At 47.1% G+C, this 22,226-nt stretch overlaps 42 non-coding genes and 5 pseudogenes across 42 annotated transcripts; all 47 read right to left on the reverse strand.

The window, feature by feature from the left end:
* Positions 1-301: 301 nt before the first annotated feature.
* Positions 302-420, reverse strand: LOC148792999 (5S ribosomal RNA). Its single transcript, XR_016070518.1, has one exon. It is a non-coding gene; the product is annotated as a 5S ribosomal RNA (ribosomal RNA).
* Positions 421-775: 355 nt separating this feature from the next.
* On the reverse strand, positions 776-894 carry LOC148793000 (5S ribosomal RNA). The gene has a single exon (XR_016069076.1). It is a non-coding gene; the product is annotated as a 5S ribosomal RNA (ribosomal RNA).
* A 355-nt stretch (positions 895-1,249) lies between these two features.
* LOC148793001 (5S ribosomal RNA) lies at positions 1,250-1,368 on the reverse strand. Its single transcript, XR_016075374.1, has one exon. It is a non-coding gene; the product is annotated as a 5S ribosomal RNA (ribosomal RNA).
* Positions 1,369-1,722: 354 nt separating this feature from the next.
* Positions 1,723-1,841, reverse strand: LOC148793002 (5S ribosomal RNA). The gene has a single exon (XR_016068924.1). It is a non-coding gene; the product is annotated as a 5S ribosomal RNA (ribosomal RNA).
* Positions 1,842-2,196: 355 nt separating this feature from the next.
* LOC148793003 (5S ribosomal RNA) lies at positions 2,197-2,315 on the reverse strand. The gene has a single exon (XR_016075375.1). It is a non-coding gene; the product is annotated as a 5S ribosomal RNA (ribosomal RNA).
* A 355-nt stretch (positions 2,316-2,670) lies between these two features.
* LOC148793004 (5S ribosomal RNA) lies at positions 2,671-2,789 on the reverse strand. Its single transcript, XR_016072007.1, has one exon. It is a non-coding gene; the product is annotated as a 5S ribosomal RNA (ribosomal RNA).
* Positions 2,790-3,143: 354 nt separating this feature from the next.
* On the reverse strand, positions 3,144-3,262 carry LOC148793005 (5S ribosomal RNA). The gene has a single exon (XR_016070777.1). It is a non-coding gene; the product is annotated as a 5S ribosomal RNA (ribosomal RNA).
* Positions 3,263-3,617: 355 nt separating this feature from the next.
* LOC148793006 (5S ribosomal RNA) lies at positions 3,618-3,736 on the reverse strand. The gene has a single exon (XR_016068993.1). It is a non-coding gene; the product is annotated as a 5S ribosomal RNA (ribosomal RNA).
* A 354-nt stretch (positions 3,737-4,090) lies between these two features.
* LOC148793007 (5S ribosomal RNA) lies at positions 4,091-4,209 on the reverse strand. Its single transcript, XR_016074599.1, has one exon. It is a non-coding gene; the product is annotated as a 5S ribosomal RNA (ribosomal RNA).
* A 355-nt stretch (positions 4,210-4,564) lies between these two features.
* LOC148793008 (5S ribosomal RNA) lies at positions 4,565-4,683 on the reverse strand. The gene has a single exon (XR_016075376.1). It is a non-coding gene; the product is annotated as a 5S ribosomal RNA (ribosomal RNA).
* A 354-nt stretch (positions 4,684-5,037) lies between these two features.
* LOC148793009 (5S ribosomal RNA) lies at positions 5,038-5,156 on the reverse strand. Its single transcript, XR_016070520.1, has one exon. It is a non-coding gene; the product is annotated as a 5S ribosomal RNA (ribosomal RNA).
* A 355-nt stretch (positions 5,157-5,511) lies between these two features.
* On the reverse strand, positions 5,512-5,630 carry LOC148793010 (5S ribosomal RNA). The gene has a single exon (XR_016070443.1). It is a non-coding gene; the product is annotated as a 5S ribosomal RNA (ribosomal RNA).
* A 355-nt stretch (positions 5,631-5,985) lies between these two features.
* Positions 5,986-6,104, reverse strand: LOC148793011 (5S ribosomal RNA). The gene has a single exon (XR_016073046.1). It is a non-coding gene; the product is annotated as a 5S ribosomal RNA (ribosomal RNA).
* A 355-nt stretch (positions 6,105-6,459) lies between these two features.
* Positions 6,460-6,578, reverse strand: LOC148793012 (5S ribosomal RNA). Its single transcript, XR_016070796.1, has one exon. It is a non-coding gene; the product is annotated as a 5S ribosomal RNA (ribosomal RNA).
* Positions 6,579-6,933: 355 nt separating this feature from the next.
* On the reverse strand, positions 6,934-7,052 carry LOC148793013 (5S ribosomal RNA). The gene has a single exon (XR_016073210.1). It is a non-coding gene; the product is annotated as a 5S ribosomal RNA (ribosomal RNA).
* Positions 7,053-7,407: 355 nt separating this feature from the next.
* On the reverse strand, positions 7,408-7,526 carry LOC148793014 (5S ribosomal RNA). Its single transcript, XR_016072693.1, has one exon. It is a non-coding gene; the product is annotated as a 5S ribosomal RNA (ribosomal RNA).
* Positions 7,527-7,879: 353 nt separating this feature from the next.
* LOC148793015 (5S ribosomal RNA) lies at positions 7,880-7,997 on the reverse strand (annotated as a pseudogene).
* Positions 7,998-8,352: 355 nt separating this feature from the next.
* On the reverse strand, positions 8,353-8,471 carry LOC148793016 (5S ribosomal RNA). The gene has a single exon (XR_016075203.1). It is a non-coding gene; the product is annotated as a 5S ribosomal RNA (ribosomal RNA).
* Positions 8,472-8,826: 355 nt separating this feature from the next.
* LOC148793017 (5S ribosomal RNA) lies at positions 8,827-8,945 on the reverse strand. Its single transcript, XR_016072193.1, has one exon. It is a non-coding gene; the product is annotated as a 5S ribosomal RNA (ribosomal RNA).
* A 355-nt stretch (positions 8,946-9,300) lies between these two features.
* Positions 9,301-9,419, reverse strand: LOC148793018 (5S ribosomal RNA). Its single transcript, XR_016069012.1, has one exon. It is a non-coding gene; the product is annotated as a 5S ribosomal RNA (ribosomal RNA).
* Positions 9,420-9,774: 355 nt separating this feature from the next.
* On the reverse strand, positions 9,775-9,893 carry LOC148793019 (5S ribosomal RNA). Its single transcript, XR_016070896.1, has one exon. It is a non-coding gene; the product is annotated as a 5S ribosomal RNA (ribosomal RNA).
* Positions 9,894-10,248: 355 nt separating this feature from the next.
* On the reverse strand, positions 10,249-10,367 carry LOC148793020 (5S ribosomal RNA). Its single transcript, XR_016071128.1, has one exon. It is a non-coding gene; the product is annotated as a 5S ribosomal RNA (ribosomal RNA).
* A 355-nt stretch (positions 10,368-10,722) lies between these two features.
* LOC148793021 (5S ribosomal RNA) lies at positions 10,723-10,841 on the reverse strand. The gene has a single exon (XR_016069547.1). It is a non-coding gene; the product is annotated as a 5S ribosomal RNA (ribosomal RNA).
* Positions 10,842-11,196: 355 nt separating this feature from the next.
* LOC148793022 (5S ribosomal RNA) lies at positions 11,197-11,315 on the reverse strand. The gene has a single exon (XR_016072695.1). It is a non-coding gene; the product is annotated as a 5S ribosomal RNA (ribosomal RNA).
* A 353-nt stretch (positions 11,316-11,668) lies between these two features.
* LOC148793023 (5S ribosomal RNA) lies at positions 11,669-11,786 on the reverse strand (annotated as a pseudogene).
* Positions 11,787-12,141: 355 nt separating this feature from the next.
* LOC148793024 (5S ribosomal RNA) lies at positions 12,142-12,260 on the reverse strand. The gene has a single exon (XR_016075204.1). It is a non-coding gene; the product is annotated as a 5S ribosomal RNA (ribosomal RNA).
* Positions 12,261-12,615: 355 nt separating this feature from the next.
* LOC148793025 (5S ribosomal RNA) lies at positions 12,616-12,734 on the reverse strand. Its single transcript, XR_016072194.1, has one exon. It is a non-coding gene; the product is annotated as a 5S ribosomal RNA (ribosomal RNA).
* Positions 12,735-13,089: 355 nt separating this feature from the next.
* LOC148793026 (5S ribosomal RNA) lies at positions 13,090-13,208 on the reverse strand. Its single transcript, XR_016069013.1, has one exon. It is a non-coding gene; the product is annotated as a 5S ribosomal RNA (ribosomal RNA).
* A 355-nt stretch (positions 13,209-13,563) lies between these two features.
* Positions 13,564-13,682, reverse strand: LOC148793027 (5S ribosomal RNA). The gene has a single exon (XR_016070907.1). It is a non-coding gene; the product is annotated as a 5S ribosomal RNA (ribosomal RNA).
* A 355-nt stretch (positions 13,683-14,037) lies between these two features.
* LOC148793028 (5S ribosomal RNA) lies at positions 14,038-14,156 on the reverse strand. Its single transcript, XR_016071138.1, has one exon. It is a non-coding gene; the product is annotated as a 5S ribosomal RNA (ribosomal RNA).
* Positions 14,157-14,511: 355 nt separating this feature from the next.
* LOC148793029 (5S ribosomal RNA) lies at positions 14,512-14,630 on the reverse strand. The gene has a single exon (XR_016069548.1). It is a non-coding gene; the product is annotated as a 5S ribosomal RNA (ribosomal RNA).
* A 355-nt stretch (positions 14,631-14,985) lies between these two features.
* LOC148793030 (5S ribosomal RNA) lies at positions 14,986-15,104 on the reverse strand. Its single transcript, XR_016070023.1, has one exon. It is a non-coding gene; the product is annotated as a 5S ribosomal RNA (ribosomal RNA).
* A 354-nt stretch (positions 15,105-15,458) lies between these two features.
* Positions 15,459-15,577, reverse strand: LOC148793031 (5S ribosomal RNA). The gene has a single exon (XR_016074544.1). It is a non-coding gene; the product is annotated as a 5S ribosomal RNA (ribosomal RNA).
* A 355-nt stretch (positions 15,578-15,932) lies between these two features.
* Positions 15,933-16,051, reverse strand: LOC148793032 (5S ribosomal RNA; annotated as a pseudogene).
* A 354-nt stretch (positions 16,052-16,405) lies between these two features.
* Positions 16,406-16,524, reverse strand: LOC148793033 (5S ribosomal RNA). The gene has a single exon (XR_016070811.1). It is a non-coding gene; the product is annotated as a 5S ribosomal RNA (ribosomal RNA).
* Positions 16,525-16,878: 354 nt separating this feature from the next.
* LOC148793034 (5S ribosomal RNA) lies at positions 16,879-16,997 on the reverse strand. Its single transcript, XR_016074600.1, has one exon. It is a non-coding gene; the product is annotated as a 5S ribosomal RNA (ribosomal RNA).
* A 355-nt stretch (positions 16,998-17,352) lies between these two features.
* Positions 17,353-17,471, reverse strand: LOC148793035 (5S ribosomal RNA). The gene has a single exon (XR_016072396.1). It is a non-coding gene; the product is annotated as a 5S ribosomal RNA (ribosomal RNA).
* A 354-nt stretch (positions 17,472-17,825) lies between these two features.
* Positions 17,826-17,944, reverse strand: LOC148793036 (5S ribosomal RNA; annotated as a pseudogene).
* A 355-nt stretch (positions 17,945-18,299) lies between these two features.
* On the reverse strand, positions 18,300-18,418 carry LOC148793037 (5S ribosomal RNA). Its single transcript, XR_016069229.1, has one exon. It is a non-coding gene; the product is annotated as a 5S ribosomal RNA (ribosomal RNA).
* A 355-nt stretch (positions 18,419-18,773) lies between these two features.
* On the reverse strand, positions 18,774-18,892 carry LOC148793038 (5S ribosomal RNA). The gene has a single exon (XR_016069014.1). It is a non-coding gene; the product is annotated as a 5S ribosomal RNA (ribosomal RNA).
* Positions 18,893-19,247: 355 nt separating this feature from the next.
* On the reverse strand, positions 19,248-19,366 carry LOC148793039 (5S ribosomal RNA). The gene has a single exon (XR_016070922.1). It is a non-coding gene; the product is annotated as a 5S ribosomal RNA (ribosomal RNA).
* Positions 19,367-19,721: 355 nt separating this feature from the next.
* LOC148793040 (5S ribosomal RNA) lies at positions 19,722-19,840 on the reverse strand. The gene has a single exon (XR_016073540.1). It is a non-coding gene; the product is annotated as a 5S ribosomal RNA (ribosomal RNA).
* Positions 19,841-20,194: 354 nt separating this feature from the next.
* LOC148793041 (5S ribosomal RNA) lies at positions 20,195-20,312 on the reverse strand. Its single transcript, XR_016069985.1, has one exon. It is a non-coding gene; the product is annotated as a 5S ribosomal RNA (ribosomal RNA).
* Positions 20,313-20,666: 354 nt separating this feature from the next.
* LOC148793042 (5S ribosomal RNA) lies at positions 20,667-20,784 on the reverse strand (annotated as a pseudogene).
* Positions 20,785-21,138: 354 nt separating this feature from the next.
* On the reverse strand, positions 21,139-21,257 carry LOC148793043 (5S ribosomal RNA). Its single transcript, XR_016071312.1, has one exon. It is a non-coding gene; the product is annotated as a 5S ribosomal RNA (ribosomal RNA).
* A 354-nt stretch (positions 21,258-21,611) lies between these two features.
* On the reverse strand, positions 21,612-21,730 carry LOC148793044 (5S ribosomal RNA). Its single transcript, XR_016073608.1, has one exon. It is a non-coding gene; the product is annotated as a 5S ribosomal RNA (ribosomal RNA).
* Positions 21,731-22,084: 354 nt separating this feature from the next.
* On the reverse strand, positions 22,085-22,203 carry LOC148793045 (5S ribosomal RNA). The gene has a single exon (XR_016069662.1). It is a non-coding gene; the product is annotated as a 5S ribosomal RNA (ribosomal RNA).
* Positions 22,204-22,226: the final 23 nt, after the last annotated feature.

The raw sequence follows: 22,226 nt of genomic DNA on the forward strand, positions 1-22,226 counted from the left end.
ATTGTTTTAGATTTGAAAAAAGTGTGTATGCAGCCTTCCTCCCTTGGTAACCGTGCACAAGCTCCTACGAGAGCAGAGTGTTTGTTTTTCAGATCTGCCGCACCCCCGGATAGATGCAATACTATCGCGGGGCCCACAATGCCCGACGAATGCCAAAAGCCGAGTTCTTGCACGGTTCCCATTCAGTAATGACGATCGTGCCTCAAATGGTCCGAGTATCCGACGCGGTGTTTCCAGTTGTCCCGCCGAAACAACAAATGGAATTTGCAAATACAAATCAAAATAAAATATTAATAAAATTGGGGTGCAACACGAGGACTTCCAAGGAGGTAACCCATCCTTGTACTACTCTGGCCCAAGCACGCTTAACTTCGGAGTTCTGATGGGATCCGGTGCATTAGTGCTGGTATGATCGCACCCGTTTAATTCATGCTCGCTTAGATCTTTATGCACTATTTTGCTCCCCTCCATTAATTGTTTTAGACTTGAAAAAACTGTGTATGCAGCCTTCCTCCCTTGGTAACCGTGCACAAGCTCCTACGTGAGCGGAGTGTTTGCTTTTCAGATCATCCGCACCACCGGATAAATGCAATACAATCGCGGGGCCCACAATGCACGACGAATGCCAAAAGCCGAGTTCTTGCACGGTTCCCATTCAGTAATGACAATCGTGCCGCAAATGGTCCAAGTATCTGGCGCGTTGTTTGCGTTTGTCTCGCCGAAACGACAAATGGAATTTGCAAATAGGATATCGAAATAAAATATTAATAAAATTGGGGTGCAACACGAGGACTTCCCAGGAGGTCAACCATGCTAGTACTAATCTCGCCCAAGCACGCTTAACTTCGGAGTTCTGATGGGATCCGGTGCAGTAGTGCTAGTATGATCGCACCCGTTTAATTCATGCTCGCTTAGATCTTTATGCACTATTTTGCTCCCCTCCATTAATTGTTTTAGACTTGAAAAAACTGTGTATGCAGCCTTCCTCCCTTGGTAACCGTGCACAAGCTCCTACGTGAGCAGAGTGTTTGCTTCTCAGATCTGCCGCACCCCCGGATAGATGCAATACTATCGTGGGGCCCACAATGCACGACGAATGCCAAAAGCCCGGTTTTTGCACGGTTCCCATTCAGTAATGACGATCGTGCCGCAAATGGTCTGAGTATCCGGCGCGTTGTTTGTGTTTGTCTCGCCGGAACAACAAATGGAATTTGCAAATACGATATCGAAATAAAATATTAGTAAAATTGGGGTGCAACACGAGGACATCCCAGGAGGTCACCCATCCTAGTACTACCCTCGCCCAAGAACACTTAACTTCGGAGTTCTGATGGGATCCGGTGCATTAGTGCTGGTATGATCGCACCCGTTTAATTCATGCTCGCTTAGATCTTTATGCACTATCTTGCTCCCCTCCATTAATTGTTTTAGATTTGAAAAAAGTGTGTTTGCAGCCTTCCTCCCTTGGTAACCGTGCACAAGCTCCTACGAGTGCAGAGTGTTTGTTTTTCAGATCTGCCGCACCCCCGGATAGATGCAATACTATCGCGGGGCCCACAATGCCCGACGAATGCCAAAAGCCGAGTTCTTGCACGGTTCCCATTCAGTAATGACGATCGTGCCTCAAATGGTCCGAGTATCCGACGCGGTGTTTCCAGTTGTCCCGCCGAAACAACAAATGGAATTTGCAAATACAAATCAAAATAAAATATTAATAAAATTGGGGTGCAACACGAGGACTTCCAAGGAGGCAACCCATCCTAGTACTACTCTCGCCCAAGCACGCTTAACTTCAGAGTTCTGATGGGATCCGGTGCATTAGTGCTGGTATGATCGCACCCGTTTAATTCATGCTCGCTTAGATCTTTATGCACTATTTTGCTCCCCTCCATTAATTGTTTTAGACTTGAAAAAACTGTGTATGCAGCCTTCCTCCCTTGGTAACCGTGCACAAGCTCCTACGTGAGCAGAGTGTTTGCTTCTCAGATTTGCCGCACCCCCGGATAGATGCAATACTATCGCGGGGCCCACAATGCACGACGAATGCCAAAAGCCCGGTTTTTGCACGGTTCTCATTCAGTAATGACGATCGTGCCGCAAATGGTCTGAGTATCTGGCGCGTTGTTTGTGTTTGTCTCGCCGGAACAACAAATGGAATTTGCAAATACGATATCGAAATAAAATATTAGTAAAATTGGGGTGCAACACGAGGACATCCCAGGAGGTCACCCATCCTAGTACTACCCTCGCCCAAGAACACTTAACTTCGGAGTTCTGATGGGATCCGGTGCATTAGTGCTGGTATGATCGCACCCGTTTAATTCATGCTCGCTTAGATCTTTATGCACTATCTTGCTCCCCTCCATTAATTGTTTTAGATTTGAAAAAAGTGTGTATGCAGCCTTCCTCCCTTGGTAACCGTGCACAAGCTCCTACGAGAGCAGAGTGTTTGTTTTTCAGATCTGCCGCACCCCCGGATAGATGCAATACTATCGCGGGGCCCACAATGCCCGACGAATGCCAAAAGCCCGGCTTTTGAATGGTTCCCATTCAGTAATGACGATCGTGCCGCAAATGGTCCGAGTATCCGGCGCGTTGTTTGCGTTTGTCTCGCCGAAACGACAAATGGAATTTGCAAATAGGATATCGAAATAAAATATTAATAAAAATGGGGTGCAACACGAGGACTTCCCAGAAGGTCACCCATCCTAGTACTACTCTCGCCCAAGCACACTTAACTTCGGAGTTCTGATGGGATCCGGTGCATTAGTGCTGGTATGATCACACCCGTTTAATTCATGCTCGCTTAGATCTTTATGCACTATCTTGCTCCCCTCCATTAATTGTTTTAGACTTGAAAAAACTGTGTATGCAGCCTTCCTCCCTTGGTAACCATGCACAAGCTCCTACGTGAGCGGAGTGTTTGCTTTTCAGATATGCCGCACCTCCGGATAGATGCAATAGTATCGCGGGGCCCACAATGCATGACGAATGCCTAAAGCCCGGTTCTTTCGTCGCTCTGATTCAGTAATGACGATCGTCCCGCAAGTGGTCCGAGTATCCGACGCGTTGTTTCCAGTGGTCCCGCCGAAACAACAAATGGAATTTGCAAATAGAAATCAAAATAAAATATTAATAAAATTGGGGTGCAACACGAGGACTTCCAAGGAGGTAACCCATCCTAGTACTACTCTCGCCCAAGCACGCTTTACTTCGGAGTTCTGATGGGATCCGGTGCATTAGTGCTGGTCCGATCGCACCCGTTTAATTCATGCTCGCTTAGATCTTTATGCACTATCTTGCTCCCCTCCATTAATTGTTTTAGACTTGAAAAAACTGTGTATGCAGCCTTCCTCCCTTGGTAACCGTGCACAAGCTCCTACGTGAGCAGAGTGTTTGCTCCTCAGATCTGCCGCACCCCCGGATAGATGCAATACTATCGCGGGGCCCACAATGCATGACGAATGCCAAAAGCCCGGTTTTTGCACGGTTCCCATTCAGTAATGACGATCGTGCGGCAAATGGTCCGAGTATCCGGCGCGATGATTGCGTTTGTCTCGCCGAAACGACAAATGGAATTTGCAAATACGATATCGAAATAAAATATTAATAAAATTGGGGTGCAACACGAGGACTTCCCAAGAGGTCACCCATCCCAGTACTACTCTCGCCCAAGCACGCTTAACTTCGGAGTTCTGATGGGATCCGGTGCATTAGTGCTGGTATGATCGCACCCGTTTAATTCATGCTCGCTTAGATCTTTATGCACTATCTTGCTCCCCTCCACTAATTGTTTTAGACTTGAAAAAAGTGTGTATGCAGCCTTCCTCCCTTGGTAACCATGCACAAGCTCCTACGTGAGCGGAGTGTTTGCTTTTCAGATCTGCCGCACCACCGGATAAATGCAATACTATCGCGGGGCCCACAATGCACGACAAATGCCAAAAGCCGAGTTCTTGCACGGTTCCCATTCAGTAATGACGATCGTGCCTCAAATGGTCCGAGTATCCGACGCGGTGTTTCCAGTTGTCCCGCCGAAACAACAAATGGAATTTGCAAATACAAATCAAAATAAAATATTAATAAAATTGGGGTGCAACACGAGGACTTCCAAGGAGGCAACCCATCCTAGTACTACTCTCGCCCAAGCACGCTTAACTTCGGAGTTCTGATGGGATCCGGTGCATTAGTGCTGGTATGATCGCACCCGTTTAATTCATGCTCGCTTAGATCTTTATGCACTATTTTGCTCCCCTCCATTAATTGTTTTAGACTTGAAAAAACTTTGTATGCAGCCTTCCTCCCTTGGTAACCGTGCACAAGCTCCTACGTGAGCAGAGTGTTTGCTTCTCAGATTTGCCGCACCCCCGGATAGATGCAATACTATCGCGGGGCCCACAATGCACGACGAATGCCAAAAGCCCGGTTTTTGCACGGTTCCCATTCAGTAATGACGATCGTGCCGCAAATGGTCTGAGTATCCGGCGCGTTGTTTGTGTTTGTCTCGCCGGAACAACAAATGGAATTTGCAAATACGATATCGAAATAAAATATTAGTAAAATTGGGGTGCAACACGAGGACATCCCAGGAGGTCACCCATCCTAGTACTACCCTCGCCCAAGAACACTTAACTTCGGAGTTCTGATGGGATCCGGTGCATTAGTGCTGGTATGATCGCACCCGTTTAATTCATGCTCGCTTAGATCTTTATGCACTATCTTGCTCCCCTCCATTAATTGTTTTAGATTTGAAAAAAGTGTGTATGCAGCCTTCCTCCCTTGGTAACCGTGCACAAGCTCCTACGAGAGCAGAGTGTTTGTTTTTCAGATCTGCCGCACCCCCGGATAGATGCAATACTATCGCGGGGCCCACAATGCCCGACGAATGCCAAAAGCCGAGTTCTTGCACGGTTCCCATTCAGTAATGACGATCGTGCCTCAAATGGTCCGAGTATCCGACGCGGTGTTTCCAGTTGTCCCGCCGAAACAACAAATGGAATTTGCAAATACAAATCAAAATAAAATATCAATAAAATTGGGGTGCAACACGAGGACTTCCAAGGAGGTAACCCATCCTTGTACTACTCTGGCCCAAGCACGCTTAACTTCGGAGTTCTGATGGGATCCGGTGCATTAGTGCTGGTATGATCGCACCCGTTTAATTCATGCTCGCTTAGATCTTTATGCACTATTTTGCTCCCCTCCATTAATTGTTTTAGACTTGAAAAAACTGTGTATGCAGCCTTCCTCCCTTGGTAACCGTGCACAAGCTCCTACGTGAGCAGAGTGTTTGCTTTTCAGATCATCCGCACCACCGGATAAATGCAATACTATCGCGGGGCCCACAATGCACGACGAATGCCAAAAGCCGAGTTCTTGCACGGTTCCCATTCAGTAATGACAATCGTGCCGCAAATGGTCCAAGTATCTGGCGCGTTGTTTGCGTTTGTCTCGCCGAAACGACAAATGGAATTTGCAAATAGGATATCGAAATAAAATATTAATAAAATTGGGTTGCAACACGAGGACTTCCCAGGAGGTCAACCATGCTAGTACTAATCTCGCCCAAGCACGCTTAACTTCGGAGTTCTGATGGGATCCGGTGCAGTAGTGCTAGTATGATCGCACCCGTTTAATTCATGCTCGCTTAGATCTTTATGCACTATTTTGCTCCCCTCCATTAATTGTTTTAGACTTGAAAAAACTGTGTATGCAGCCTTCCTCCCTTGGTAACCGTGCACAAGCTCCTACGTGAGCAGAGTGTTTGCTTCTCAGATCTGCCGCACCCCCGGATAGATGCAATACTATCGCGGGGCCCACAATGCACGACGAATGCCAAAAGCCCGGTTTTTGCACGGTTCCCATTCAGTAATGACGATCGTGCGCCAGATGGTCCGAGTATCCGGCGCGTTGTTTGCGTTTGTCTCGCCAAAACGACAAATGGAATTTGCAAATAGGATATCGAAATAAAATATTAATAAAATTGGGGTGCAACACAAGGACTTCCCAAGAGGTCACCCATCCCAGTACTACTCTCGCCCAAGCACACTTAACTTCAGAGTTCTGATGGGATCCGGTGTATTAGTGCTGGTATGATCGCACCCGTTTAATTCATGCTCATTTAGATCTTTATGCACTATCTTGCTCCCCTCCATTAATTGTTTTAGACTTGAAAAAAGTGTGTATGTAGCCTTCCTCCCTTGGTAACCGTGCACAAGCTCCTACGTGAGCGGAGTGTTTGCTTTTCAGATCTGCCGCACCACAGGATAAATGCAATACTATCGCGGGGCCCACAATGCACGACGAATGCCAAAAGCCGAGTTCTTGCACGGTTCCCATTCAGTAATGACGATCGTGCCGCAAATGGTCCGAGTATCCGGCGCGTTGTTTGCATTTGTCTCGCCGAAATGACAAATTGAATTTGCAAATAGGATATCGAAATAAAATATTAATAAAATTGGGGTGCAACACGAGGACTTCCCAAGAGGTCACCCATCCTAGTACTACTCTCGCCCAAGCACCCTTAACTTCGGAGTTCTGATGGGATCCGGTGCATTAGTGCTGGTATGATCGCACCCGTTTAATTCATGCTCGCTTAGATCTTTATGCACTATCTTGCACCCCTCCATTAATTGTTTTAGACTTGAAAAAAGTGTGTATGGAGCCATCCTCCCTTGGTAACCGTGCACAAGCTCCTACGTGAGCGGACTGTTTGCTTTTCAGATCTGCCGCACCACCGGATAAATGCAATACTATCGCGGGGCCCACAATGCACGACGAATGCCAAAAGCCGAGTTCTTGCACGGTTCCCATTCAGTAATGACGATCGTGCCGCAAATGGTCCGAGTATCCGGCGCGTTGTTTGCGTTTGTCTCGCCAAAACGACAAATGGAATTTGCAAATAGGATATCGAAATAAAATATTAATAAAATTGGGGTGCAACACGAGGACTTCCCAGGAGGTCAACCATGCTAGTACTAATCTCGCCCAAGCACGCTTAACTTCGGAGTTCTGATGGGATCCGGTGCATTAGTGCTGGTATGATCGCACCCGTTTAATTCATGCTCGCTTAGATCTTTATGCACTATCTTGCTCCCCTCCATTAATTGTTTTAGATTTGAAAAAACTGTGTATGCAGCCTTCCTCCCTTGGTAACCATGCACAAACTCCTACGTGAGCGGAGTGTTTGCTTTTCAGATCTGCCGCACCACCGGATAAATGCAATACTATCGCGGGGCCCACAATGCACGACGAATGCCAAAAGCCGAGTTCTTGCACGGTTCCCATTCAGAAATGACGATCGTGCCGCAAATGGTCCGAGTATCTGGCGCATTGTTTGGGTTTGTCTCGCCGAAACGACAAATGGAATTTGCAATTACGATATCGAAATAAAATATTAATAAAATTGGGGTGCAACACGTGGCCTTCCCAGGAGGTCACCCATCCTAGTACTCCTCTCGCCCAAGCACACTTAACTTCGGAGTTCTGATGGGATCCGGTGCAATAGTGCTGGTATGATCGCACCCGTTTAATTCATGCTCGCTTAGATCTTTATGCACTATCTTGCTCCCCTCCATTAATTGTTTTAGATTTGAAAAAAGTGTGTTTGCAGCCTTCCTCCCTTGGTAACCGTGCACAAGCTCCAACGTGAGCGGAGTGTTTGTTTTTCAGATCTGCCGCACCCCCGGATAGATGCGATACTATCGCGGGGCCCACAATGCAAGACGAATGCCGAAAGCCCGGTTCTTGCTCCGTTCCCATTCAGTAATGACGATCGTCCCGCAAGTGGTCCGAGTATCCGACGCGTTATTTCCAGTTGTCTCGCTGAAACAACAAATGGAATTTGCAAATATAATCAAAATAAAATATTAATAAAATTGGTGTGCAACACGAGGACTTCCCAGGGGGTCACCATCCTAGTACTACTCTCGCCCAAGCACGCTTAACTTCGGAGTTCTGATGGGATCCAGTGCATTATTGCTGGTATGATCGCACCCGTTTAATTCATGCTCGCTTAGATCTTTATGCACTATTTTGCTCCCCTCCATTAATTGTTTTAGACCTGAAAAAACTGTGTATGCAGCCTTCCTCCCTTGGTAACCGTGCACAAGCTCCTACGTGAGCAGAGTGTTTGCTCCTCAGATCTGCCGCACCCCCGGATAGATGCAATACTATCGCGGGGCCCACAATGCACGACGAATGCCAAAAGACCGGTTTTTGCACGGTTCCCATTCAGTAATGACGATCGTGCGGCAAATGGTGCGAGTATCCGGCGCGATGATTGCGTTTGTCTCGCCGAAACGACAAATGGAATTTGCAAATACGATGTCGAAATAAAATATTAATAAAATTGGGGAGCAACACGAGGACTTCCCAAGAGGTCACCCATCCCTGTACTACTCTCGCCCAAGCACACTTAACTTCGGAGTTCTGATGGGATCCGGTGCATTAGTGCTGGTATGATCGCACCCGTTTAATTCATGCTCGCTTAGATCTTTATGCACTATCTTGCTCCCCTCCATTAATTGTTTTAGACTTGAAAAAAGTGTGTATGCAGCCTTCCTCCCTTGGTAACCGTGCACAAGCTCCTACGTGAGCGGAGTGTTTGCTTTTCAGATCTGCCGCACCGCCGGATAAAAGCAATACTATCACGGGGCCCACAATGCACGACAAATGCCAAAAGCCGAGTTCTTGCACGGTTCCCATTCAGTAATGACGATCGTGCCGCAAATGGTCCGACTATCCGGCGCGTTGTTTGCGTTTGTCTCGCCGAAACGACAAATTGAATTTGCAAATAGGATATCGAAATAAAATGTTAATAAAATTGGGGTGCAACACGAGGACTTCCCAGGAGGTCACCCATCCTAGTACTAATCTCGCCCAAACACGTTTAACTTCGGAGTTCTGATGGGATCCGGTGCATTAGTGCTGGTATGATCGCACCCGTTTAATTCATGCTCGCTTAGATCTTTATGCACTATCTTGCTCCTCTCCATTAATTGTTTTAGATTTGAAAAAACTGTGTATGCAGCCTTCCTCCATTGGTAACCGTGCACAAGCTCCTACGTGAGCGGCGTGTTTGCTTTTCAGATCTGCCGCACCACCGGATAAATGCAATACTATTGCGGGGCCCACAATGCACGATGAATGCCAAAAGCCGAGTTCTTGCACGGTTCCCATTCAGAAATGACGATCGTGCCGCAAATGGTCCGAGTATCCGGCGCGTTGTTTGCGTTTGTCTCGCCGAAACGACAAATGGAATTTGCAATTACGATATCGAAATAAAATATTAATAAAATTGGGGTGCAACACGTGGTCTTCCCAGGAGGTCACCCATTCTAGTACTACTCTCGCCCAAGCACACTTAACTTCGCAGTTCTGATGGGATCCGGTGCATTAGCGCTGGTATGATCGCACCCATTTAATTCATGCTCGCTTAGATCTTTATGCACTCTCTTGCTCCCCTCCATTAATTGTTTTAGACTTGAAAAAAGTGTGTATGCAGCCTTCCTCCCTTGGTAACCGTGCACAAACTCCTATGTGAGCAGTGTGTTTGCTTTTCAGATCTGCCGCACCCCCGGATAGATGCAATACTATCGCGGGGCCCACAATGCACGACGAATGCCAAAAGCCCAGTTTTTGCACGGTTCCCATTCAGTAATGACGATCGTGCCGCAAATGGTCTGAGTATCCGGCGCGTTGTTTGTGTTTGTCTCGCCGGAACAACAAATGGAATTTGCAAATACGATATCGAAATAAAATATTAGTAAAATTGGGGTGCAACACGAGGACTTCCCAGGAGGTCACCCATCCTAGTACTACCCTCGCCCAAGCACACTTAACTTCGGAGTTCTGATGGGATCCGGTGCATTAGTGCTGGTATGATCGCACCCGTTTAATTCATGCTCGCTTAGATCTTTATGTACTATCTTGCTCCTCTCCATTAATTGTTTTAGATTTGAAAAAAGTGTGTATGCAGCCTTCCTCCCTTGGTAACCGTGCACAAGCTCCTACGTGAGCAGAGTGTTTGTTTTTCAGATTTGCCGCACCCCCGGATAGATGCAATACTATCGCGGGGACCACAATGCCCGACGAATGCCAAAAGCCCGGCTTTTGCACGGTTCCCATTCAGTAATGACGATCGTGTCGCAAATGGTCCGAGTATCCGGCGCGTTGTTTGCGTTTGTCTCGCCGAAACGACAAATGGAATTTGCAAATAGGATATCGAAATAAAATATTAATAAAATTGGGGTGCAACACGAGGACTTCCCAAGAGGTCACCCATCCCAGTACTACTCTCGCCCAAGCACACTTAACTTCGGAGTTCTGATGGGATCCGGTGCATTAGTGCTGGTATGATCGCACCCGTTTAATTCATGCTCGCTTAGATCTTTATGCACTATCTTGCTCCCCTCCACTAATTGTTTTAGACTTGAAAAAAGTGTGTATGCAGCCTTCCTCCCTTGGTAACCGTGCACAAGCTCCTACGTGAGCAGAGTGTTTGTTTTTCAGATCTGCCGCACCCCCGGATAGATGCAATACTATCGCGGGGCCCACAATGCACGACGAATGCCAAAAGCCCGGTTTTTGCACGGTTCCCATTCAGTAATGACGATCGTGCGGCAAATGGTCCGAGTATCCGGCGCGATGATTGCGTTTGTCTCGCCGAAACGACAAATGGAATTTGCAAATACGATATCGAAATAAAATATTAATAAAATTGGGGTGCAACACGAGGACTTCCCAAGAGGTCACCCATCCCAGTACTACTCTCGCCCAAGCACACTTAACTTTGGAGTTCTGATGGGATCCGGTGCATTAGTGCTGGTAATATCGCACCCGTTTAATTCATGCTCGCTTAGATCTTTATGCACTATCTTGCTCCCCTCCATTAATTGTTTTAGATTTGAAAAAACTGTGTATGCAGCCTTCCTCCCTTGGTAACCATGCACAAACTCCTACGTGAGCGGAGTGTTTGCTTTTCAGATCTGCCGCACCACCGGATAAATGCAATACTATCGCGGGGCCCACAATGCACGACGAATGCCAAAAGCCGAGTTCTTGCACGGTTCCCATTCAGAAATGACGATCGTGCCGCAAATGGTCCGAGTATCTGGCGCATTGTTTGGGTTTGTCTCGCCGAAACGACAAATGGAATTTGCAATTACGATATCGAAATAAAATATTAATAAAATTGGGGTGCAACACGTGGCCTTCCCAGGAGGTCACCCATCCTAGTACTCCTCTCGCCCAAGCACACTTAACTTCGGAGTTCTGATGGGATCCGGTGCAATAGTGCTGGTATGATCGCACCCGTTTAATTCATGCTCGCTTAGATCTTTATGCACTATCTTGCTCCCCTCCATTAATTGTTTTAGATTTGAAAAAAGTGTGTTTGCAGCCTTCCTCCCTTGGTAACCGTGCACAAGCTCCAACGTGAGCGGAGTGTTTGTTTTTCAGATCTGCCGCACCCCCGGATAGATGCGATACTATCGCGGGGCCCACAATGCAAGACGAATGCCGAAAGCCCGGTTCTTGCTCCGTTCCCATTCAGTAATGACGATCGTCCCGCAAGTGGTCCGAGTATCCGACGCGTTATTTCCAGTTGTCTCGCTGAAACAACAAATGGAATTTGCAAATATAATCAAAATAAAATATTAATAAAATTGGTGTGCAACACGAGGACTTCCCAGGGGGTCACCATCCTAGTACTACTCTCGCCCAAGCACGCTTAACTTCGGAGTTCTGATGGGATCCAGTGCATTATTGCTGGTATGATCGCACCCGTTTAATTCATGCTCGCTTAGATCTTTATGCACTATTTTGCTCCCCTCCATTAATTGTTTTAGACCTGAAAAAACTGTGTATGCAGCCTTCCTCCCTTGGTAACCGTGCACAAGCTCCTACGTGAGCAGAGTGTTTGCTCCTCAGATCTGCCGCACCCCCGGATAGATGCAATACTATCGCGGGGCCCACAATGCACGACGAATGCCAAAAGACCGGTTTTTGCACGGTTCCCATTCAGTAATGACGATCGTGCGGCAAATGGTGCGAGTATCCGGCGCGATGATTGCGTTTGTCTCGCCGAAACGACAAATGGAATTTGCAAATACGATGTCGAAATAAAATATTAATAAAATTGGGGAGCAACACGAGGACTTCCCAAGAGGTCACCCATCCCTGTACTACTCTCGCCCAAGCACACTTAACTTCGGAGTTCTGATGGGATCCGGTGCATTAGTGCTGGTATGATCGCACCCGTTTAATTCATGCTCGCTTAGATCTTTATGCACTATCTTGCTCCCCTCCATTAATTGTTTTAGACTTGAAAAAAGTGTGTATGCAGCCTTCCTCCCTTGGTAACCGTGCACAAGCTCCTACGTGAGCGGAGTGTTTGCTTTTCAGATCTGCCGCACCGCCGGATAAAAGCAATACTATCACGGGGCCCACAATGCACGACAAATGCCAAAAGCCGAGTTCTTGCACGGTTCCCATTCAGTAATGACGATCGTGCCGCAAATGGTCCGACTATCCGGCGCGTTGTTTGCGTTTGTCTCGCCGAAACGACAAATTGAATTTGCAAATAGGATATCGAAATAAAATGTTAATAAAATTGGGGTGCAACACGAGGACTTCCCAGGAGGTCACCCATCCTAGTACTAATCTCGCCCAAACACGTTTAACTTCGGAGTTCTGATGGGATCCGGTGCATTAGTGCTGGTATGATCGCACCCGTTTAATTCATGCTCGCTTAGATCTTTATGCACTATCTTGCTCCTCTCCATTAATTGTTTTAGATTTGAAAAAACTGTGTATGCAGCCTTCCTCCATTGGTAACCGTGCACAAGCTCCTACGTGAGCGGCGTGTTTGCTTTTCAGATCTGCCGCACCACCGGATAAATGCAATACTATTGCGGGGCCCACAATGCACGATGAATGCCAAAAGCCGAGTTCTTGCACGGTTCCCATTCAGAAATGACGATCGTGCCGCAAATGGTCCGAGTATCCGGCGCGTTGTTTGCGTTTTTCTCGCCGAAACGACAAATGGAATTTGCAATTACGATATCGAAATAAAATATTAATAAAATTGGGGTGCAACACGTGGTCTTCCCAGGAGGTCACCCATTCTAGTACTACTCTCGCCCAAGCACACTTAACTTCGCAGTTCTGATGGGATCCGGTGCATTAGCGCTGGTATGATCGCACCCATTTAATTCATGCTCGCTTAGATCTTTATGCACTCTCTTGCTCCCCTCCATTAATTGTTTTAGACTTGAAAAAAGTGTGTATGCAGCCTTCCTCCCTTGGTAACCGTGCACAAACTCCTATGTGAGCAGTGTGTTTGCTTTTCAGATCTGCCGCACCCCCGGATAGATGCAATACTATCGCGGGGCCCACAATGCACGACGAATGCCAAAAGCCCAGTTTTTGCACGGTTCCCATTCAGTAATGACGATCGTGCCGCAAATGGTCTGAGTATCCGGCGCGTTGTTTGTGTTTGTCTCGCCGGAACAACAAATGGAATTTGCAAATACGATATCGAAATAAAATATTAGTAAAATTGGGGTGCAACACGAGGACTTCCCAGGAGGTCACCCATCCTAGTACTACCCTCGCCCAAGCACACTTAACTTCGGAGTTCTGATGGGATCCGGTGCATTAGTGCTGGTATGATCGCACCCGTTTAATTCATGCTCGCTTAGATCTTTATGTACTATCTTGCTCCTCTCCATTAATTGTTTTAGATTTGAAAAAAGTGTGTATGCAGCCTTCCTCCCTTGGTAACCGTGCACAAGCTCCTACGTGAGCAGAGTGTTTGTTTTTCAGATTTGCCGCACCCCCGGATAGATGCAATACTATCGCGGGGACCACAATGCCCGACGAATGCCAAAAGCCCGGCTTTTGCACGGTTCCCATTCAGTAATGACGATCGTGCCGCAAATGGTCCGAGTATCCGGCGCGTTGTTTGCGTTTGTCTCGCCGAAACGACAAATGGAATTTGCAAATAGGATATCGAAATAAAATATTAATAAAATTGGGGTGCAACACGAGGACTTCCCAAGAGGTCACCCATCCCAGTACTACTCTCGCCCAAGCACACTTAACTTCGGAGTTCTGATGGGATCCGGTGCATTAGTGCTGGTATGATCGCACCCGTTTAATTCATGCTCGCTTAGATCTTTATGCACTATCTTGCTCCCCTCCACTAATTGTTTTAGACTTGAAAAAAGTGTGTATGCAGCCTTCCTCCCTTGGTAACCGTGCACAAGCTCCTACGTGAGCAGAGTGTTTGTTTTTCAGATCTGCCGCACCCCCGGATAGATGCAATACTATCGCGGGGCCCACAATGCACGACGAATGCCAAAAGCCCGGTTTTTGCACGGTTCCCATTCAGTAATGACGATCGTGCGGCAAATGGTCCGAGTATCCGGCGCGATGATTGCGTTTGTCTCGCCGAAACGACAAATGGAATTTGCAAATACGATATCGAAATAAAATATTAATAAAATTGGGGTGCAACACGAGGACTTCCCAAGAGGTCACCCATCCCAGTACTACTCTCGCCCAAGCACACTTAACTTTGGAGTTCTGATGGGATCCGGTGCATTAGTGCTGGTAATATCGCACCCGTTTAATTCATGCTCGCTTAGATCTTTATGCACTATCTTGCTCCCCTCCACTAATTGTTTTAGACTTGAAAAAAGTGTGTATGCAGCCTTCCTCCCTTGGTAACCATGCACAAGCTCCTACGTGAGCGGAGTGTTTGCTTTTCAGATTTGCCGCACCACCGGATAAATGCAATACTATCGCGGGGCCCACAATGCACGACAAATGCCAAAAGCCGAGTTCTTGCACGGTTCCCATTCAGTAATGACGATCGTGCCGCAAATGGTCCGAGTATCCGGCGTGTTGTTTGCGTTTGTCTCGCTGAAACGACAAATTGAATTTGCAAATAGGATATCGAAATAAAATATTAATAAAATTGGGGTGCAACACGAGGACTTCCCAGGAGGTCACCCATCCTAGTACTACTCTCGCCCAAGCACCCTTAACTTCGGAGTTCTGATGGGATCCGGTGCATTAGTGCTGGTATGATCTTACCCGTTACTTCATGCTCGCTTAGATCTTTATGCACTATCTTGCACCCCTCCATTAATTGTTTTAGACTTGAAAAAAGTGTGTATGGAGCCTTCCTCCCTTGGTAACCGTGCAAAAGCTCCTACGTGAGCGGAGTGTTTGTTTTTCCGATCTGCCGCACCACCAGATAAATGCAATTCTATCGCGGGGCCCACAAAGCACGACGAATGCGAAAAGCCGAGTTCTTGCATGGTTCCCATTCAGTAATGACGATCGTGCCGCAAATGGTCCGAGTATCCGGCGCGTTGTTTGCGTTTGTCTCGCCGAAACGACAAATGGAATTTGCAAATAGGATATCGAAATAAAATATTAATAAAATTGGGGTGCAACACGAGGACTTCCCAGGAGGTTAACCATGCTAGTACTAATCTCGCCCAAGCACGCTTAACTTCGGAGTTCTGATGGGATCCGGTGCATTAGTGCTGGTATGATCGCACCCGTTTAATTCATGCTCGCTTAGATCTTTATGCACTATCTTGCTCCCCTCCATTAATTGTTTTAGATTTGAAAAAACTGTGTATGCAGCCTTCCTCCATTGGTAACCGTGCACAAGCTCCTACGTGAGCGGAGTGTTTGCTTTTCAGATCTGCCGCACCACCGGATAAATGCAATACTATCGCGGGGCCCACAATGCACGACAAATGCCAAAAGCCGTGTTCTTGCACGGTTCCCATTCAGAAATGACGATCGTGCCGCAAATGGTCCGAGTATCCGGCGCGTTGTTTGCGTTTGTCTCGCCGAAACGATAAATGGAATTTGCAATTACGATATCGAAATAAAATATTAATAAAATTGGGGTGCAACACGTGGACTTCCCAGGAGGTCACCCATCCTACTACTCCTCTCGCCCAAGCACACTTAACTTCGGAGTTCTGATGGGATCCCGTGCAATAGTGATGGTATGATCACACCCGTTTAATTCATGCTCGCTTAGATCTTTATGCACTATCTTGCTCCCCTCCATTAATTGTTTTAGATTTGAAAAAAGTGTGTATGCAGCCTTCCTCCCTTGGTAACCATGCACAAGCTCCTACGTGAGCGGAGTGTTTGTTTTTCAGATCTGCCGCACCTCCGGATAGATGCAATACAATCGCGGGGCCCACAATGCATGACGAATGCCGAAAGCCCGGTTCTTGCATCGTTGCCATTCAGTAATGACGATCGTGCCGCAAATGGTCCGAGTATCCGACGCGTTGTTTCCAGTTGTCTCGCCGAAACAACAAATGGAATTTGCAAATACAAATCAAAATAAAATATTAATAAAATTGGGGTGCAACACGAGGTCTTCCCAGGAGGTCACCCATTCTAGTACTACTCTCGCCCTAGCACACTTAACTTCGGAGTTCTGATGGGATCCGGTGCATTAGTGCTGGTATGATCGCACCCGTTTAATTCATGCTCGCTTAGATCTTTATGCACCATCTTGCTCCCCTCCATTAATTGTTTTAGACTTGAAAAAACTGTGTATGCAGCCTTCCTCCCTTGGTAACCGTGCACAAGCTCCTACGTGAGCGGAGTGTTTGCTTTTCAGATCTGCCGCACCTCCGGATAGATGCAATACTATCGCGGGGCCCACAATGCATGACGAATGCCGAAAGCCCGGTTCTTGCATCGTTCCCATTCAGTAATGACGATCGTCCCGCAAGTGGTCCGAGTATCCGACGCGTTGTTTCCAGTTGTCCAGCCGAAACAACAAATGGAATTTGCAAATACAAATCAAAATAAAATATTAATAAAATTGGGGTGCAACACGAGGACTTCCAAGGAGGCAACCCATCCTAGTACTACTCTCGCCCAAGCACGCTTAACTTCGGAGTTCTGATGGGATCCGGTGCATTAGTGCTGGTATGATCGCACCCGTTTAATTCATGCTCGCTTAGATCTTTATGCACTATTTTGCTCCCCTCCATTAATTGTTTTAGACTTGAAAAAACTGTGTATGCAGCCTTCCTCCCTTGGTAACCGTGCACAAGCTCCTACGTGAGCAGAGTGTTTGCTTCTCAGATTTGCCGCACCCCCGGATAGATGCAATACTATCGCGGGGCCCACAATGCACGACGAATGCCAAAAGCCCGGTTTTTGCACGGTTCCCATTCAGTAATGACGATCGTGCGCCAAATGGTCCGAGTATCCGGCGCGTTGTTTGCGTTTGTCTCGCCGAAACGACAAATGGAATTTGCAAATACGATATCGAAATAAAATATTAATAAAATTGGGGTGCAACACGAGGACTTCCCAAGAGGTCACCCATCCCAGTACTACTCTCGCCCAAGCACACTTAACTTCAGAGTTCTGATGGGATCCGGTGCATTAGTGCTGGTATGATCGCACCCGTTTAATTCATGCTCATTTAGATCTTTATGCACTATCTTGCTCCCCTCCATTAATTGTTCTAGACTTGAAAAAAGTGTGTATGCAGCCTTCCTCCCTTGGTAACCGTGCACAAGCTCCTACGTGAGCGGAGTGTTTGCTTTTCAAATCTGCCGCACCACCGGATAAATGCAATACTATCATGGGGCCCACAATGCACGACGAATGCCAAAAGCCGAGTTCTTGCACGGTTCCCATTCAGTAATGACGATCGTGCCTCAAATGGTCCGAGTATCCGACGCGGTGTTTCCAGTTGTCCCGCCGAAACAACAAATGGAATTTGCAAATACAAATCAAAATAAAATATTAATAAAATTGGGGTGCAACACGAGGACTTCCAAGGAGGTAACCCATCCTAGTACTTCTCTGGCCCAAGCACGCTTAACTTTGGAGTTCTGATGGGATCCGGTGCATTAGTGCTGGTATGATCGCACCCGTTTAATTCATGCTCGCTTAGATCTTTATGCACTATTTTGCTCCCCTCCATTAATTGTTTTAGACTTGAAAAAACTGTGTATGCAGCCTTCCTCCCTTGGTAACCGTGCACAAGCTCCTACGTGAGCAGAGTGTTTGCTTTTCAGATCTTCCGCACCACCGGATAAATGCAATACTATCGCGGGGCCCACAATGCACGACGAATGCCAAAAGCCGAGTTCTTGCACGGTTCCCATTCAGTAATGACAATCGTGCCGCAAATGGTCCAAGTATCCGGCGCGTTGTTTGCGTTTGTCTCGCCGAAACGACAAATGGAATTTGCAAATAGGATATCGAAATAAAGTATTAATAAAATTGGGGTGCAACACGAGGACTTCCCAGGAGGTCAACCATGCTAGTACTAATCTCGCCAAAGCACGCTTAACTTCGGAGTTCTGATGGGATCCGGTGCATTAGTGCTAGTATGATCGCACCCGTTTAATTCATGCTCGCTTAGATCTCTATGCACTATTTCGCTCCCCTCCATTAATTGTTTTAGACTTGAAAAAACTGTGTATGCAGCCTTCCTCCCTTGGTAACCGTGCACAAGCTCCTACGTGAGCAGAGTGTTTGCTTCTCAGATCTGCCGCACCCCCGGATAGATGCAATACTATCGCGGGGCCCACAATGCACGACGAATGCCAAAAGCCGAGTTCTTGCACGGTTCCCATTCAGAAATGACGATCGTTCCGCAAATGGTCCGAGTATCCGGCGCGTTGTTTGCGTTTGTCTCACCGAAACGACAAATGGAATTTGCAATTACGATATCGAAATAAAATATTAATAAAATTGGGGTGCAACACGTGGTCTTCCCAGGAGGTCACCCATTCTAGTACTACTCTCGCCCAAGCACACTTAACTTCGCAGTTCTGATGGGATCCGGTGCATTAGCGCTGGTATGATCGCACCCGTTTATTTCATGCTCGCTTAGATCTTTATGCACTCTCTTGCTCCCCTCCATTAATTGTTTTAGACTTGAAAAAAGTGTGTATGCAGCCTTCCTCCCTTGGTAACCGTGCACAAACTCCTACGTGAGCAGTGTGTTTGCTTTTCAGATCTGCCGCACCCCCGGATAGATGCAATACTATCGCGGGGCCCACAATGCACGACGAATGCCAAAAGCCCAGTTTTTGCACGGTTCCCATTCATTAATGACGATCGTGCCGCAAATGGTCTGAGTATCCGGCGCGTTGTTTGTGTTTGTCTCGCCGGAACAACAAATGGAATTTGCAAATACGATATCGAAATAAAATATTAGTAAAATTGGGGTGCAACACGAGGACTTCCCAGGAGGTCACCCATCCTAGTACTACCCTCGCCCAAGCACACTTAACTTCGGAGTTCTGATGGGATCCGGTGCATTAGTGCTGGTATGATCGCACCCGTTTAATTCATGCTCGCTTAGATCTTTATGTACTATCTTGCTCCCCTCCATTAATTGTTTTAGATTTGAAAAAAGTGTGTATGCAGCCTTCCTCCCTTGGTAACCGTGCACAAGCTCCTACGTGAGCAGAGTGTTTGTTTTTCAGATCTGCCGCACCCCCGGATAGATGCAATACTATCGCGGGGCCCACAATGCCCGACGAATGCCAAAAGCCCGGCTTTTGCACGGTTCCCATTCAGTAATGACGATCGTGCCGCAAATGGTCCGAGTATCCGGCGCGTTGTTTGCGTTTGTCTCGCCGAAACGACAAATGGAATTTGCAAATAGGATATCGAAATAAAATATTAATAAAAATGGGGTGCAACACGAGGACTTCCCAGAAGGTCACCCATCCTAGTACTACTCTCGCCCAAGCACACTTAACTTCGGAGTTCTGATGGGATCCGGTGCATTAGTGCTGGAATGATCACACCCGTTTAATTCATGCTCGCTTAGATCTTTATGCACTATCTTGCTCCCCTCCATTAATTGTTTTAGACTTGAAAAAACTGTGTATGCAGCCTTCCTCCCTTGGTAACCGTGCACAAGCTCCTACGTGAGCGGAGTGTTTGCTTTTCAGATCTGCCGCACCTCCGGATAGATGCAATACTATCACGGGGCCCACAATGCATGACGAATGCCGAAAGCCCGGTTCTTGCATCGTTCCCACTCAGTAATGACGATCGTCCAGCAAGTGGTCCGAGTATCCGACGCGTTGTTTCCAGTTGTCCTGCCGAAACAACAAATGGAATTTGCAAATACAAATCAAAATAAAATATTAATAAAATTGGGGTGCAACACGAGGACTACAAGGAGGTCACCCATCCTAGTACTACTCTCGCCCAGGCACGCTTAACTTCGGAGTTCTGATGGGATCCGGTGCATTAGTGCTGGTATGATCGCAACCGTTTAATTCATGCTCGCTTAGATCTTTATGCACTATCTTGCACCCCTCGATTAATTGTTTTAGACTTGAAAAAACGGTGTATGCAGCCCTCCTCCCTTGGTAACCGTGCACAACCTCCTACGTGAGCGGAGTGTTTGCTTTTCAGATCTGCCGCACCTCCGGATAGATGCAATACTATCGCGGGGCCCACAATGCATGACGAATGCCGAAAGCCCGGTTCTTGCATCGTTCCCATTCAGTAATGACCATCGTCCAGCAAGTGGTCCGAGTATCCGACGCATTGTTTCCAGTTGTCCCGCCGAAACAACAAATGGAATTTGCAAATACAAATCAAAATAAAATATTAATAAAATTGGGGTGCAACACGAGGACTACAAGGAGGTCACCCATCCTAGTACTACTCTCGCCCAAGCACGCTTAACTTCACGGTTCTGATGGGATCCGGTGCATTAGTGCTGGTATGATCGCACCCGTTTAATTCATGCTCGCTTAGATCTTTATGCACTATCTTGCTCCCCTGCATTAATTGTTTTAGATTTGAAAAAAGTGTGTATGCAGCCTTCTTCCCTTGGTAACCGTGCACAAGCTCCTACGTGAGCAGAGTGGTTGTTTTTCAGATCTGCCGCACCCCCGGATAGATGCAATGTATCGCGGGGCCCACAATGCACGACGAATGCCAAAAGCCCGGTTTTTGCACGGTTCCCATTCAGTAATGATGATCGTGCCGCAAATGGTCCGAGTATCCGGCGCGTTGTTTGCGTTTGTCTCGCCGAAACGACAAATGGAATTTGCAAATAGGATATCGAAATAAAATATTAAAAAAAATGGGGTGCAACACGAGGACTTCCCAGGAGGTCACCCATCCTAGTACTACTCTCGCCCGAGCACACTTAACTTCGGAGTTCTGATGGGATCCGGTGCATTAGTGCTGGTATGATCGCACCCGTTTAATTCATGCTCGCTTAGATCTTTATGCACTATCTTGCTCCCCTCCATTAATTGTTTTAGACTTGAAAAAACTGTGTATGCAGCCTTCCTCCCTTGGTAACCGTGCACAAGCTCCTACGTGAGCGGAGTGTTTGTTTTTCAGATCTGCCGCACCTCCGGATAGATGCCATACTATCGCGGGGCCCACAATGCATGACGAATGCCGAAAGCCCGGTTCTTGCATCGTTGCCATTCAGTAATGACGATCGTGCCGCAAATGGTCCGAGTATCCGACGCGTTGTTTCCAGTTGTATCGCCGAAACAACAAATGGAATTTGCAAATACAAATCAAAATAAAATATTAATAAAATTGGGGTGCAACACGAGGACTTCCCAGGAGGTCACCCATTCTAGTACTACTCTCGCCCAAGCATACTTAACTTCGGAGTTCTGATGGGATCCGGTGCATTAGTGCTGGTATGATCGCACCCGTTTAGTTCATGCTCGCCTAGATCTTTATGCACTATCTTGCCCCCTTCCATTAATTGTTTTAGATTTGAAAAAACTGTGTATGCAGCCTTCCTCCCTTGGTAACCGTGCACAAGCTCCTACGTGAGCGGATTGTTTGCTTTTCAGATGTGCCGCACCACCGGATAAATGCAATAGTGTCGCGGGGCCGACAATGCACGACGAATGCCGAAAGCCCGGTTCCTGCATCGTTGCCATATAATAATGACGATCGTGCCGCAAATGGTCCGAGTATCCGACGCATTGTTTCCAGTTGTCTCCCTGAAAAAACAAATGGAATTTGCAAATACAAATCAAAATAAAATATTAATAAAATTGGGGTGCAACACGAGGACTTACCAGGAGGTCACCCATCCTAGTACTACTCTCGCCTAAGCACGCTTAACTTCGGAGTTCTGATGGGATCCGGTACATTAGTGCTGGTATGATCGCACCCGATTAATTCATGCTCGCTTAGAT

The sequence above is a fragment of the Nelumbo nucifera genome, chromosome 4, assembly GCF_055504915.1.
Source record: "Nelumbo nucifera cultivar China Antique chromosome 4, China Antique-T2T, whole genome shotgun sequence".
In the NCBI taxonomy this organism is placed as follows: Eukaryota; Viridiplantae; Streptophyta; class Magnoliopsida; order Proteales; family Nelumbonaceae; genus Nelumbo; species Nelumbo nucifera.